General features: G+C 38.9%; 1 protein-coding gene across 8 annotated transcripts in view; it reads left to right on the forward strand.

Moving 5' to 3' along the window:
* Positions 1-1,870: 1,870 nt before the first annotated feature.
* LOC110496354 (death-associated protein kinase 2) overlaps positions 1,871-17,044 on the forward strand; it is a 35,172-nt gene continuing 19,998 nt past the window's right edge. For 2 of the 8 annotated variants that reach the window (XR_016488526.1, XM_090208760.1), the window contains exon 1: positions 2,138-2,392. The gene's annotated coding sequence lies outside the window, so the exon portion shown is untranslated. Of the gene's footprint in view, positions 2,393-12,145; positions 12,411-17,044 lie in introns of those variants that run through there. The other 6 variants (XR_016488525.1, XM_021572197.3, XM_021572199.3 and 3 more) reach the window with 5 other exon arrangements.

Below are 17,044 nucleotides of genomic sequence, written 5' to 3' on the forward strand. Positions count from 1 at the left end.
GAGAAACTATAAAAGTTGCTGTGGGTGGGGGAGGGGAAATTTAATCTTTACCAATTTCTTAATTACATAATTATGTCCTAATTGTGCATACATATACCAAAAGTGATACAGTATGTGCATGTATCTACAATTATCAATGTAGATACATGTTTTAGACTTTTTTTTTATTTTTACAAATAACAACTGCTCACGTCCATCACAGAATAAACAATAATTTGCATGAGCTGAGCTGAATCTTTACCCTGTTGCCTACAAGTAACCTAGCGCTCCCTTTTTGGTGCACATTTTGCATTTGTCAAGTTAGAGAACTGAGAGACATGTAGCACAAAGAACAAAGTGGCAGTCACATGCACCCACCCATGTGCACACACACACACACACACACACACACACACACACACACACACACACACACACACACACGCACACACACACACACACACACAGGAAGAGTGAGGCACCGCAACTTAACAAATGACAACAGAGATAGGAGGACTGGAGAAAATGAAAGAGTGAGCTGAACTTAGTCAGACAGACTCAGGAGGACTCAATTCACTCAATTGCAGATGATGAAAAATAGCACTGTGGAAGCGAGATGACTCGGAATGTATAGCTCTGTGAACCACGTTAACACTGTCCCTCCCCACAAGTTGTTCCTTTCGCAGACTTTGTCATTGGTTATGTGAAACCACATCTGTCTTTAATTTAAAATACATAGGAAACATCTTACTTAAGTGTAAGGAACGATTGAAGATTCGCCCCCGAGTGAACCCGCAGTGCGATTTCCTGTATCTGTATTGACTGAAATTGGGCCTACGTTTAACTATGACCAAAGTAGCTCTCATTGGTTCACCATAAGGTCAACTAACACCGATATACACTCTCAATACTGAATAATGAAAAGCAGGAATTCATGAAAATACTGCACAATGCACTGTGCAAGGCAGATGTTGGGATCCAATGCATAGTAATGCATAGAAATGCATAGAAATATAGTTCCTCATTCATTCATAGATGATTGTCTCTGGTTTCCTGTTATCTTTCTCACAGCTGCATTGTTGTCGCGTTCGTTTTCTTAATATTTGTATCTTCTTATCTCTCCTGTTCTCGCTGTCTCCCCATACCTCAAAACATCTCTCCATCTCTCTCTCTCAAAACACACAAATACATATTTCACATAAACAAACCTACAAGCACAGACACACAGACACACACCACTCTCGCTGTCTCAGTTACTGTACTGCATTCTGTGACATTTCTTAACACTTCCTTCCACCTACAAATATCCAAGTAAGTTACACTATAGCTGCCATTGTCTCAACTTGTCATGTGACATGGCACTTACTAATTATGAAACATTTAGAGGAGTTTTTTTCCTAAGAGCTTATATTATGTCCACAACTGTTCTGTTCCATCCGTGTATGTATACTTACTGTGTATTACTGTATAAAAACAATAATCATAATAACAATTTGCTACATTTATTAAATCAGGTGTATTCCATGCAATTTGTTTTAATAATTTGTATTTATCGGAGTATTAGGCCATAGACTTGTGATTATTCCAATGTGAAAGGTAAAGAGAAAGGATTAGGGCAGAACTACAGTAGGATTCGGCTACTTATAAATAACAGTTAAATTTTAATTCCACAGAGCGGCGCAAGAACCAAACACATCCCAAGATAATGTTTTGGGGATGATACAGCACACGTGCCACAATAAAAACATGACATCTTGTAACAAACGATCAAAGGCCAATTGCATATCATCACCGTCATGATTAATTATCATCTTCATCAATCCATGAATGTCGTTGATCTCATTTCAATGAATTAGTGTGTATATAGCCATACAATAGGGTGCCACCACACACACACAGGCTGACAATATCTCACCACCGTTGTGTGTTACAGCATAGGATCATTGAAACATAATTGACCATATGCGACTTGACAAGTTGCTTCATATCTAGGAAGTGTGGTTGTCGGGTTCGTTTTTTCGAATGGCATAGCATGCCTGTACAACTCAATATAATATATACAAACCTCACACTTTTTCAACGATTGTCTTGTTTGAGACAGCCGTTTCGTGCCTCTATTTCGGACCTCTGTTGGACTGGCACGATTCGTGACGTCTTCGTGCGCAGCCACGCGGACAGTTTCGAAAACAGGTGAGCTCTTTTCATAGCCGCCTTTGGTGCGTAAAACGACGGTATCGTTATTTACTCATACAGAAAAGCAGAACGATAGCGGGGGTATCAGACAATGTTGCATTGCTGTGGTATGTCGCAACTCAAACGAAACAACGCTGCCTGAATGCTATCAAACGAAACAGCGTTGCCTGAACGCTTATAATAGGCTACATTCCGAGAAAGGGATACCAATATTTTGCAGGTATTTATTTTTATCCAGGTGGGTTTATTGTAGAATTAAATTCACACAGTTGTAAATACCGGTGGTCGTGTTTTGTATGACATGCTATTCTCTCCCTGTAATGTGTGTGTGTGTGAGTGAGAGAGAGCGGGAGGGCTTTTATATTCATAATGTATAGGCTACTGTATGATCAAATGCTCTATCCTAGTTATTTTTATGTGATACCCTAATGTAAATCTGGTTGTGTTGTGTGTAGTGGTACTAATTCGAAGTAATGGGAATTGGGTGCATGTGTGCACTGGAGCAAAGAGCATCGTGAGCTCTGATTGCAACCTGGTCTCAGAACATTTCATGTTATTCTGTATATTAATCCGAGATACTCCATTTAGTGTGGTGTATTATGTTTCTTATGGTATGTATTAATTTGTGGATGTCCATCATCCATTTCGTATGATGTGTTACGAATTTGATATATGTTACAAATTATAATTCTTATGATATGAATTTGCAAAACATACAATATGTTACGAATTCGCAAAACATATGATATGTAACAAATTATTATTCGTTTTGGCTAATGCTAAAGTTAGCTAGGCTAGGGGTTAGGGTTTAGGTGTTAAGGTTAGGAGTTAGGTTAACTTCTTGATGCACCCATCCAGTTAGCGGGATCATTTTTGTCAACATCCGCTGAATTGCAGAGCGCCAAATTCAAATTAAATTACTACAAATATTTCATTTTCATGAAATCACAAGTGGAATATTGCAAAACACAGTTTAGCTTGTTGTTAATCCACCTGGCATGTCAGATTTCAAAAAAGCTTTTTCGACGAAAGCATACCAAGCGTTTATGTAAGGACATCTCTCTCAGTAGACAAAACGTTACAAACAGCTAGCAGCCAAGTAGATTGGTCACGAAAGTCAGAAAAGCAATAAAATGAATCGCTTACCTTTGACGATCTTCTGATGTTTGCACTCACGAGACTCCCAGTTACACAATAAATGTTCCTTTTGTTCCATAAAGATTATTTTTATATCCAAAATACCTCCATGTGATTGCCACATTATGTTCAGAAATCCACAGGCTCGAGCGGTCACGACCAGGCAGACGAAAATTCCAAATAGTATCCGTAAAGTTCGTAGAAACATGTCAAATGTTTTTTATAATCAATCCTCAGTTTGTTTTTACAATATACAGTGGGGCAAAAGTATTTAGTCAGCCACCAATTGTGCAAGTTCTCCCACTTAAAAAGATGAGAGAGGCCTATAATTTTCATCATAGGTGCACTTCAACTATGACAGACAAAATGAGGAAAAAAAATCCAGAAAATCACATTGTAGGATTTTTTATGAATTTATTTGCAAATTATGGTGGAAAATAAGTATTTGGTCAATAACAAAAGTTTCTCAATACTTTGTTATATACCCTTTGTTGGCAATGACAGAGGTCAAACGTTTTCTGTAAGTCTTCACAAGGTTTTCACACACTGTTGCTGGTATTTTGGCCCATTCCTCCATGCAGATCTCCTCTAGAGCAGTGATGTTTTGGGGCTGTTGCTGGGCAACACAGACTTTCAACTCCCTCCAAAGATTTTCTATGGGGTTGAGATCTGGAGACTGGAGGCCACTCCAGGATCTTGAAATGCTTCTTACGAAGCCACTCCTTCGTTGCCCGGGCGGTGCGTTTGGGATCATTGTCATGCTGAAAGACCCAGCCACGTTTCATCTTCAATGCCCTTGCTGATGGTAGGCTTTGTTACTTTGGTCCCAGCTCTCTGTAGGTCATTCACTAGGTCCCCCCATGTGGTTCTGGGATTTTTGCTCACCGTTCTTGTGATCATTTTGACCCCACGGGGTGAGATCTTGCGTGGAGCCCCAGATCGAGGGAGATTATCAGTGGTCTTGTATGTCTTCCATTTCCTAATAATTGCTCCCACAGTTGATTTCTTCAAACCAAGCTGCTTACCTATTGCAGATTCAGTCTTCCCAGCCTGGTGCAGGTCTACAATTTTGTTTCTGGTGTCCTTTGACAGATATTTGGTCTTGGCTATAGTGGAGTTTGGAGTGTGACTGTTTGAGGTTGTGGACAGGTGTCTTTTATACTGATAACAAGTTCAAACAGGTGCCATTAATACAGGTAACGAGTGGAGGACAGAGGAGCCTCTTAAAGAAGAAGTTACAGGTCTTTGAGAGCCAGAAATCTTGCTTGTTTGTAGGTGATCAAATACTTATTTTCCACCATAATTTACAAATAAATTAAAGAAGAAGTTACAGTTCTATGAGAGCCCGAAATCTTGCTTGTTTGTAGGTGACCAAATACTTATTTTCCACCATAATTTGCAAATAAATTCATTAAAAATCCTACAATGTGATTTTCTGGATTTTTTTTATTCTCATTTTGTCTGTCATAGTTGAAGTGTACCTATGATGAAAATTACAGGTCTCTCTCATCTTTTTAAGTGGGAGAACTTGCACAATTGGTGGCTGACTAAATACTTTTTTGCCCCACTGTATAATTGATAATATTTAAACCGGGACTGTAGCTTCTTCAATAGGAGAGAGGGAGAAAATGTCTGATCCAAGCTGTTGCGCATGCAAAACGCTGCTGGCATCCAGCTATACAATGATGCGATGTAATCTTTCTCGCTCAAAATAAAAGCCTGAAACGATGTCTAAAGACTGTTCACACCAGGGGGAAGCCATAAGGAAAGGAATCTGGTTGATATCCTTTTAAATGGAGCGAAGGCAGGCAATGGAACAGAGAGCTTTCAGGAAAAACAGCACTTCCGGGTTGGATTTTCCTCAGGTTTTCGCCTGCAATATCAGTTCTGTTATACTCACATACAATATTTTGACAGTTTTGGAAACTTTAGAGTATTTTCTATCCTAATCTGATATGCATATTCTAGATTCTGGGCCTGAGAAATAGATCGTTTCATTTGACGCACGTTTTTCATCCAAACATCAAAATACCGCCCCCTACACTCAACAGGTTAAAGGGGTAAGGTTAGGGTTATGAGAATGGTTAGCTAAAAGGGTTAGGGTTAGCTAACATAATAAGTAGTTGCATAGTAGCAAAAAAGTAGTAAGTAGTTGAAAAGTTTCTAATTAGCTAAAGTTGTCCGTGATGAGATTCGAACACGCAACCTTTGGGTTGCTAGATGTTCATGTTATAGCTTTTGTTTTTGCCTTAAGTAACCTTTTGCCTTATGTAACCATACCAAACATTACAAATCACACTAATTTGATTGTCCCGGATTTACATTTACTATGTTACGTCTAGTCTATGAGACCAGGCTGTTGATTTGAACATACAGTTCTCTGCACTGCTCCCAGGGGGCTTGACTCACATGACATCACACTGACCAATGCACTGTGTAGTGACTCTGACTATGGCTCAGTTGTAACCTTTATCTACATTGAAATATGGATATACAGTACTGTAGGTTACTGGGGTATGGCTAAATTATAGGGGAAATCTGTGATTGATACATCCATTTCTTGTTTTACTTTTAAATTATTTATATAGACCTATACCCATTGATTATTGAAGAATATAACTTATAAATGCCTCATGAGAACCAGAAATTCAATGTTGATGTCATAGATGGTCAGACCTTATATTCATAACTCTGTCTATGAATTTGAGAGTGGTAACATTTCTCCAACCCTTAACTGTTTAATAAACAGTGGCGGGTTGATTACTTACAGTAATTTATTCTTCACAGATTCAATTATGTTTGATTATCAAAAATGTAAGGTTTGAAAGTAACGGGATTAACTTTTTTATTGGCATATATAATGTCTCATATCATAACAGATCCCACTTCTGACACCAATGTAGTGAAGTTGAGGCATAGCTGACAGCTGGGCTCAATTAGTCATCACCTCATACAGTATGTCAAAAGTTTGGAAACACCTACTCATTCAAGGGTTTTTATTTTTATTTTTTTTTTAAACTATTTTCTGCATTGTAGAATAATAGTGAAGACATCAAACTATGTAATAACACAAATGGAATCATGTAGTAACCAAAAAAAAGTGTTAAACAAATCCAAATATATATATATTTATATTTGAGATTCTTCAAAGTAGCCAACCTTTGCCTTGATGACAGCTTTAAACACTCTTGGCATTCTCTCAACCAGCTTCATGAGATAGTCACCTGGAATGCATTTAAATTAACAGGTGTGCCTTGTTAATTTGTGGAATTTCTTTCCTTCTTAATGCGTTTGAGCCAATCAGTTGTGTGGTGACAAGGTAGGGGTGGTATACAGAAGATAAGCCTTTTTGGTAAAAGACCAAGTCCATATTATGGCAAGAACAGTACAAATAAGCAAAGATTAAAACAATTGTATTTAACTAGGCAAGTAATTTAAGAACAAATTATTATTTCCAATGGTGGGTTAGCTGTCTTGTTCTGGGGCAGAATGACAGATTTTTATCTTGTCAGCTCAGGGATTCGATCTAGCAACCTTTCGGTTACTGGCCCAACGCTCTAACCATTAAACCTTTTGTGACTAGGGGGCAGTATTTTCATTTTTGGAAAAATAACATTCCCGTAGTAAATGGGATATTTTGTCAGGACAAGATGCTAGAATATGCATATAATTGACAGCTTAGGATGGAAAAAACTCTAAAGTTTCCAAAACTGTAAAAATATTGTCTGTGAGTATAACAGAACTGATGTTGCAGGTGAAAGCCAGAGAAAAATCCAATCCAGAAGTGCCTCATGTTTTGAAAGCGCTGCGTTCCAATGCGTCCCTATTGAGCAGTGAATGGGCTATCAACCAGATTACTCTTTCTCCGTATTCCCGAAGGTGTCTACAGCATTGTGACGTAGATTTACGCATTTATGTAGAAGAATACCCATAAGCGGCGACATTGCGCAAGTGGTCACCTGATGGCTCCCATAGTGACTCTCGCGTAAAATACAAAGGTAGCCATTATTCCAATCGGTCCTACTGAAAAACTAATTGTCCCGATGGATATATTATCGAATAGATATTTGAGAAACACCTTGAGGTTTGATTTTAAACAACGTTTGCCATGTTTCTGTCGATATTATGGAGCTAATTTGGAATATTATTCTGAGTTTTCGTGACTGCAATTTCCGGGCGATTTCTCAGCCAAACGCGAAGAACAAACGGAGCTATTTCGCCTACAAAAATAATATTTTTGGAAAAAAGGAACATTTGCTATCTAACTGGGAGTCTCGTGAGTGAAAACATCCGAAGCTCATCAAAGGTAAACGATTTAATTTGATTGCTTTTCTGAATTCCGTGACCAAGTTCCCTGCTGCTAGCTGGACAAAATGCTATGCTAGGCTATCGATAAACTTACACAAATGCTTGTCTAGCTTTGGCTGTAAAGCATATTTTGAAAATCTGAGATGACAGGGTGATTAACAAAAGGCTAAGATGTGTCTCAATATATTTAATTTGTGATTTTCATGAATAGGAATATTTTCTAGGAATATTTATGTCCGTTGCGTTATGCTAATTAGTGTCAGGCGATGATTACGCTCTCGCATGCGGGATGGGTAGTCACTTAAGCCATCTGCCACTCCACAAAACAATAGTCCATCATTACTTTAAGACATGAAGGTCAGTCAATTCAGAAAATGTCAAGAACCTTGAACGTTTCTTCAAGTGCAGTCGCAAAAACCATCAAGCGCTATGATGAAACTGTCTCTCATGAGGACTGCAACAGGAAAGGAAGACTCAGAGTTACCTCTGCTGCAGAGGATAAATTCATTAGAGTTAACTGCACCTCAGATTGCAGCCCAAATAAATGCTTCACAGAGTTCAAGTAACAACACATCTCAACATCACCTGTTCAAAGGAGACTGCGTGAATCAGGCCTTCATGGTTGAATTGCTACAAAGAAACCACTACTAAAGGACACCAATGAGAAGAAGATAATTGCTTGGTCCAAGAAGCACAAGCAATGGACATTAGACGGGTGGAAATCTGTCCTTTGGTCGGATGAGTACAAATTTGATATTTTTGGTTCCAACTGCCGTGTCTTTGTGAGATGCAGAGTAGGTGAACGGATGACCTCCGCATGTGTGGTTCTCACCATGAAGCATGGAGGAGGAGGTGTGATTCTTCACTATTATTCTACAATGTAGAAAATAGTAAAAATGAAGAAAAACTCAAGAATGAGTAGGTGTGTCCAAACTTTTGACTGATACTGTACTTGCCAACCCAATTCGATACCACTGTGGTGTTAAACTGTCTGCTAGGTCATCTTAGTGAACAACACCAAATAGTCCCCTGGCCTGTGATGTTCAATGATTGTCGATGTTGATATTGTTAAATTAGTTATCCAAATTTTCACAAATGCAATAGAAAAAACTGATCACAGGCCTAAACTCCAACCACAAACGTTACGGAAAGATGTCATTACTCTATAAGAAGATTGTAAAGTTTACGACATGGCCAAGGATATGATCTCACCATGTATATCATTGTCTCAGTAGTTCCTGTAATCAGTGTACTATGTAATCCTTAGTGGTCTGGAAATGCTCTGCAACCCAAGGAGAAATTGTTGAGCTTTTGTTGAGAAATTGTTGAGCTTGCTTGGCACATTGGGACCAATAGAATAGTCACAAAAATGCAAACCCCGCCCATCTGGCACTCCAAGAAGGCTCAAACATTTGAAAGATATTAAATTCTACTTGAAACCAGGTCTGACTTTGTGTATGGCAGTATGGGTACTCCATTCTAGCCTTGTCAGACAAGCACAATGCAGAACATGACAATGATTTGTGAATAGTTTTGACTTAAAGCTCACAAATGTTGATTATGTAATGATCTGTGTACTTTGCTGGTGTGAGTGCATCTAAAGATAACATCATGTGCAAACACACCTGACATTTCCAAAATGATATACAGTGGGGCAAAAAAGTATTTAGTCAGCCACCAATTGTGCAAGTTCTCCCACTTAAAAAGATGAGAGAGCCCTGTAATTTTCATCATAGGTACACTTCAACTATGACAGACAAAATGAGAAAAAAATCCAGAAAATCACATTGTAGGATTTTTAATGAATTTATTTGCAAGATTTGCAAAATCATATAATGTGATTTTCTGGATTTTATTTTCTCATTTTGTCTGTTATAGTTGAAGTGTACCTATGATGAAAATTACAGGCCTCTCTCATCTTTTTAAGTGGGAGAAATTGCACAATTGGTGGCTGACTAAATACTTTTTTGCCCCACTGTACCTCCTGTGTCACTTTGTGGGACCTGCTATAATTGGCATTATATGTAATACCATGATGTCAGCTGACATGAAAGTGAACAGACAACTAACTAACGCTTTAATGAGGAAAAACACTGTTTTGCAGCTAGGGTAGACTTGCCTACATTGCAGTGTTGTGTTCAAAACCACCTAAAGCGAGACCAATTCAAGACCAAGACCGGAGCAAGTCGAGTCCGAGTCAAGACCAAGACCAGACGGGGAACAATGGGTCTGAGACCGAGTCAAGACTGAGACCAGAAAAAACATAATTCTGATTTTGTCAAATTGCCACCATAACAAAAGTTCAAAATGTCCAGTATTTCTGTGTTCATATTTCAGATAAACATATGGATTTTTCTGACATTCAGAATGGTGAAAAAATGCATGCTGAGGACAAATAGAGCCACTCTACAAATTATTACTAACCCAAACACAGTGGAGAACAATGAGGGCCTTCTGCGCCTTCAGAGAAGGGCTAAAGATTTATAAAATAATAATAATAACAATAATAATTATAATTATATTGTTATTTTCAATGGTGTTCTGATTTAATCTCTTCAGTTTTTGTTGGAAAGGAAAGGGTTAACACTGAATATTAAAAAATATCCAATCAGGGTTTTTCTTTGGTTGCCTCTGGGGCTAGCTAAATCAGCCATTGGCTAGGCTATCAGAAGCTAGGAAGAAGGAATCAACCAATCACATTTTAACTTGTAATGGGTGGGACCATTTTTACAAAACTCTTTCTCTTTTTAAAACAGGTCATTTCGCAATAGCAAGCCGTAGTTTTCCCACAGTCTAGCTAGCTATCTTTTGTTGTAAACTAGTTTGCAGCAGGTGTTATCGAAGAGGATGTTGTTGCTAATTTGTTAGCTTCTCCCTTTTCAAGAATAACTTTCAACAAGAAGTTAACCTTTTACTGCAGTGGGCTAGATCAGGGTCACACAGTGGAATTATAGGTAGTCTTTAACAAATCTACTTTGAAACAAAAGTATACACCTCGCACATGGTTATGGGCTTAAAAAAAGACACCTGTACCATGTCAAATAGTTTTTTTTTTTGCATCCCAATTTTAATATTTATATATATCACAGAAGACTGAGATATAACAAAACTGTTTGACATAGAAACACCAGATGTCAGAAAAAAAATTATCTTTATTATTTATGATAAAAAAATATTAATAACATTCCACCCATGAGGCCAAAGAGTGTGCTTTTGGTCATTGGCTGAAGGAAAGGGCTGTTTCAAATGATCATCAACTGGTGAGTGGAACTGTGTCTTTTGTAATAATAATGTATAATTGTTTTGTTTTTCCTCAATCTGATTGGGTGGGCCTGGCAGGGCTTGGCTCCCCAGTGGGTGTGCCTGTCATCGAAGGTCCACTCATGCCTACAGTATGCCCCTGATGCAAACAGCTCATGATGACTGAATTGCACATCACAAATAGCCAACTAACCAAGACTTCGGACCAAACTTTTTCAGTACCAGGTTTACATACTCATTGCTGCCTTAGTTAGAATTTACTGGTAGATATCATACATTGAAATGTCCTACCTATCGGCTCCATGCCAAAACCAGTTGAGCTGCGCGCGTTTGCTGCCTACATATTGTATTCTGCTGAAACTAGGCTGTGTGCAGCGCGCAAGCGAACACATTTCACGTGATTTGCGATTGTGTAGGCTACTTTGTGTATGATTTCACTATTGTACTACATAATCGTATACCTCCACTACACTACTTTAATAAGCATCCGTGGGGATTAAGAAGTGAGTATACGCAATGCCCACTGGAAGAAAAGTGTGTATACGGTATATACCTGCATAGCTTCCACTACACCATTGGCCCGTTGTGTTTAACAAAAAGTGCACTCTCCTACACGAGTGCGCTGGTATTACCGATGCTGTCCTTTCAGAATCACGAACCCGTCACACACTGAAGACCTATGTCCGATAGGTTCGCCACTGCGCAATCATGTCTATAAAAGACCGGTCTCGAGTATTACAACACTGCTGCATAGGGTTGAACGTTGTTCATTTTTGTCTAGCTGATGTTCTTCTGATGTTTCTTAGGGATATTGTTCGTGATATCTCCCGCTGTTACAATTTACAACTAAACTTCAGACTCGGATTAGTTTGTTAATAGAATAGGAATGCGTTGTCTGTATTGTACAAGTACCACATTCCAGTAGTCATCATAACATATTCATTGTGAGAGTTTAAAATCCATATATTTTGTATATGATATGTGTGTGTGCGCGCCTGCGTTGTTTCCTTGAGCAATTCATGACTACAATGAGGAACTCCGTAGTGGCGTTATCTTTGGAAACCACAGATACAAAATCATAATTATGGCCAAACCCCGCCTATTTCTAAAATGTCTCTTCTTAAAAAAAATATTTTAAACCTACCCCCACTGCTAACTTATGCCAAAACCTAACCTTAAATTAAGACCAAAAAGCTTTTTTTTTGTTTTCATTAATTGTTATGATAGCCCATGTTGGCTTTGTGACTGTGGTAACTAGTGACAACCTAGTCATAGCGGGTTTGCATCTAGGCAAGCAAGCACTCCCAACAAAGTTACGTATAAACCGAAGGAGGGGCAGAAATAAAATGAACTTTTCCGCATTCCACGGTTAACTGTAAAGAACTCTGAATGTAGGCCTATCTACACATGCACAGGGGAGTTTGCTACGTCGTTGACTAGTTGTCATCGAGAAAAATTAATTGCAACGCATTAGAAGAACAAACACTTATTTGTTTCAGTTTGCAAAAGAGCCTGGTCAGGCATTCAGTTGGGTGAGTGTTTCTCCTGACGATCTTTTCGACGCATTTTGTTTTCGCTGATTTATGCTTATACACACACACACACACATATATATATATATATACATATGTGTGTGTATGTGTTTGTAAACCACCCAGGCGACCCAATAAATTATAACCTCGTGATAATAAACGATGTGCGGTTCTCATCACCCGCTTTTCTCTCAAAGGCCATTGCGCATGACTGCTGCAATCTCTCGATCGTTCCCGAATAGTTCAATTTGATGAAAAACTGCAATACCTTTTGGAATATAACATTTATTTTCGGGTTGTGTTCTGCTATAGTCTGATGGTTGTAATGGATTGTCAGAATCTGAAGTTTGGCATTTTTAAAATGAGAAAGTTGGGCACGTTACACACCATTTATTCTGGAGTAAATTATGGGATTGTTTTTCATAACTGGTTCATCCGAGTTTCTGATTATTACTTTTTTGCATAACGTTTAGGCACCCTCACTTCTCTTTCTCTCCATTGACTAGTTCCCCAATTCCAACGATTCAGCTTTCATATATTATTATTGAGGTGTCCACATGATCATAATCTTCTCTAAATCTTTTGCATTATGTGGTGATCAATTTAGTATTTTCTACAAGTGCCATCCTATGACTAGCTGGTAAACGACTTTATAGTTACACACAAACACGCACAGGGGAAAGCCTAACTCAACATAATGTTGAAAAATGAACAGATCACATTCCCTTAGACACACCAGTGTGGTTGGGGTCTGCAGTAGCCCAATAATGGATTAAATGAGCCTAATGTTACTCTTTATAGTCCAAGGACCTTACATGTTCTGTTTAGAGGTGAATTGGCTCTGGCAGTCGAAACAACCAAATGCACCATCTAAACGTGAATTGAATGTGAAACACTCCTGCCCCATAGCATGTTGGCTGGAGTACATTGGTGACATGCTGAACGTCAATTGTCGCTCATAGAGTGCCAAACTAGTCTCTTGCTCAGTTGGCTAATACAGTGGGTTTTGAGTGGCATGTGTTGTTGTACAGAAAGTTGCAAATTTGATCCCTGCTCTTGGCAGAATAGAATACACTCTGTTTACGTGGTACCCTGTCCATGGCTTGTGCCCACACTGAAGTCAAGTGGGTTGAGCAGTAGTTATCTCAGAACAGATCAGTCTCTCTACACTCCATGATGATGGCAGATTTTCTTCAGAACTGAACTGTACTGTCTATCTCTGACTCATCTCTTGTGAGGATAGATGAATGATAACAAGGCATTTTTTGTTTTATGGGGCACCTAGTCAGCCAGACGCGCACACACACGCACACACACATTTTGCATACACAAAGACACCAGTTTGCTGGTGGCACCCATAAACAACCACTTCTTCACACTTACTCTTCAGATTAGAGTGCCCTAGATAAGACAGTAAAGCCACGGTCTGTCTGTCTATTTTGGCACACATTTAGGAGCAAGGCCTCACTTTTAGCCGCTTATCAGACCTCTTGACATGATGACATAATGTACCGTTCATAGACAAGGGCCATTGTTCCACTGTAGTGTTATTTGGGGAAGGGGTGGTTTTGGAGTTGCGGGGGAGCTGGTTCTTGAATCAACACTGTTGTTCTCAGGATATTGTCATGTTGTTGACTTCATGGTATTGAGGTGGGAAGCTGGGGGTGGATCATGAGGGGAGTCTCGGGAATGTCTTCTTGAGAATGAGTTTTAGCAGGGGAGGGGGCATGCACATAAAAACTGTCAGACAGGGTCTGAGAGTGAAAGATATTATTGTGTTCTGTAGTTAGTATATATACAGGAAGACTCACAAACACTCACATGCTGTCACAAATAGACACATTTAAGTTTACGCCAGTTGTATTCGGCGCACGTACATTACCTCTATATGATTGCAGACTGTTGAAGTTGACCCCTCTTGTCCTCACTCCCTTTCTCTGCCTCCCTCCCTCACACCATATTTTGCTCTGTCTGTCTGTCTGTCTGTCTGTCTGTCTGTCTGTCTGTCTGTCTGTCTGTCTGTCTGTCTGTCTGTCTTTATGATGCTGGTTTTTGGAGACAACATGCTTTTCTCTCATTGTCAGCATTTCTCTCTTTCACTCTCTTTCACCCTCTCTGTATTTGGTTCACTATATTAGGCAAGACTGGACGCCGACAAGGATAATTCTTCCCTGCAATTAACATCAGTAATCCTTTCAAAACTGATCACCAATCCCCATTGAACATTTTCAAAAGGGCCGCATTACATAACTAAGGGAGAAAAAAAAACACTCACTGATGCATGCGCTGATGTACTTTGACACTTGAGGCTTTCTGAGGGTTTCAGTCTGTTATTTTAATCACGTTTGTTTTCATACGGTGGGTAGAGGCAGAGTAATACTCTGTGAACTTGCACTTTTAAACACTGTCTCACTCTTTAGTCCCTCCGCGTTCACTGCTAATAAAGGCTTATGGGTCATTCCATTTGATTTCAATAACTTTTTGACTGCACCCCTTTTGATTTGAACTTAACTTCTCATACATATTTGCCCATAGTAGAAGTGGTCAAAACTGACAAAACATTTACGAGATAGAGGTGCTAAAAGTTGACCCATTTTGCATACTCCACCATACCACAAGACATCCATGTCTTTATCACTGGTAAAGATAAATTGTGTAGTTTGATACCATTTAATTAAGTGATAATGTCCGAGAAGCTGGTGTTTGGAGGATATATTAGCATGGGTGTTGTTAGGCACGAGATTAAGTCCAAACACCGGCTTCGAGGGCATTATCACATTTATACAACGGGTTACCAACTTATTCAAATAATGATTGACATATATTCATTAAAAACATTATTTTGATGAATTTATTGATACTATTTCATCCGTCCACAAGATATAGTCCCTAAACAAATCTAGGGTTGCTACCCAAGCCGGCTGGTCGTTCGTTCTGTTGGTTCAGTTGCCAGAGACAGGACCCAGTCGTTCAGTCTTTTTGTTTTGTATCTGTTTGTTCTAAATGTTCCATTGCCATACTGGCTGGTAACGTTCTTATCCCTTGAATGTAAGCTAGCCAACTAAGGCTAATTTACAGTGACATCAACCAGTGCAGACAGAATAACAACAGTAGCTGCATTTGTTTAAGCTGTTTTGTTGTGACATTTATTTGGATACATCCATAACAATGAGCTAATGAGGCACGATTTCACCTGGCATAAAAAAAAGTTCTGTCTCGTTAGGACACTGTTGTTCAGAGGAGCTAGCCAACAACACAACTAACATAACTTCAAACTGAAGCTGGAAAGACTGCAAACTAGCTGTTCTTTGTTTTATTTTACCTTTTTTCAATTTACATTTCTTTGCATATATCCATAAAAATTATGCCAGCTGATTCATGATTTCGACTGGCTGAGAAACGCTGCCTGCCTCTATTCCTCATCAGTTCGAGATTGAATTTGAATATTGAAACAATGTTGCAAATGTCGGCGAGACAGACAGCTAGGTTAATATAAATTGCCACGGTTGAAAAGTAAATGTTAGTCTAAAAGAAATGTGAGATAATGTCTTGATCAGTGGCGATTCTAGCATGTAAATCTTGGTGGGACAAAAAAAGTGACAAATGTAGAAGCTTGCCAGCAAAGCCACAACACAACACTAAACAATACATTTATTGCACTATAACGGTGACAAACGGTGCCCTCAAACTGTTAGGGCCTACATAAAGCTGTCCCAACAGCAGTCCCAACTAGAGGTCGACCGATTTATGATTTTTCAACGCCGATACCGATTATTGGAGGACCAAAAAAAGCCAATAACAATTAATCAGACAATTTTTTTATTTTTTATTTGAAATAATGACAATTACAACAATACTGAATTAACACTTATTTTAACTTAACAGAATACATCAATAAAATCAATTTAGCCTCAAATAAATAATGAAACATTTGGTTTAAATAATGCAAAAACAAAGTGTTGGAGAAGAAAGTAAAAGTGCACTATGTGCCATGTAAAAAAGCTAACGTTTAAGTTGTTTGCTCAGAACATAAGAACATATGAAAGCTGGTGGTTCCTTTTAACATGAGTCTTCAATATTCCCAGGTAAGAAGTTTTAGGTTGTAGTTATTATAGGAATTATAGGACTATTTCTCTCTATACCATTTGTATTTCATATACCTTTGACTATTGGATGTTCTTATAGGAGCTTTAGTATTGCCAGTATAACAGTATAGCTTCCGTTCCTCTCCTCGCCCCTACCTGGGCTCGAACCAGGAACACATTGACAACAGCCACCCTCGAAGCATCGTTACCCACCGCTCCGCAAAAGGAGGAACAACTAGGGGAACAACTACTCCAAGTCTCAGAGCGAGTGGCGTTTGAAACGCTATTAGCGCGCACCCCGCTAACTAGCTAGCTATTTCACATCGGTTACACCAGCCTAATCTTGAGTTGATAGGCTTGAAGTCATAAACAGCTCAATGCTTGAAGCATTGCGAAAAGCTGCTGGCAAAACACACGAAAGTGCTGTTTGAATGAATGCTTACGAGCCTGCTGCTGCCTACCACCGCTCAGTCAGACTGCTCTATCAAATATCAAATCATAGACTTAATAATAACATAATAACACACAGAAATACAAGCCTTTGGTAAT

This window comes from Oncorhynchus mykiss, chromosome 18, assembly GCF_057628025.1.
Source record: "Oncorhynchus mykiss isolate SJ-2025 chromosome 18, ASM5762802v1, whole genome shotgun sequence".
NCBI lineage: Eukaryota > Metazoa > Chordata > Actinopteri > Salmoniformes > Salmonidae > Oncorhynchus > Oncorhynchus mykiss.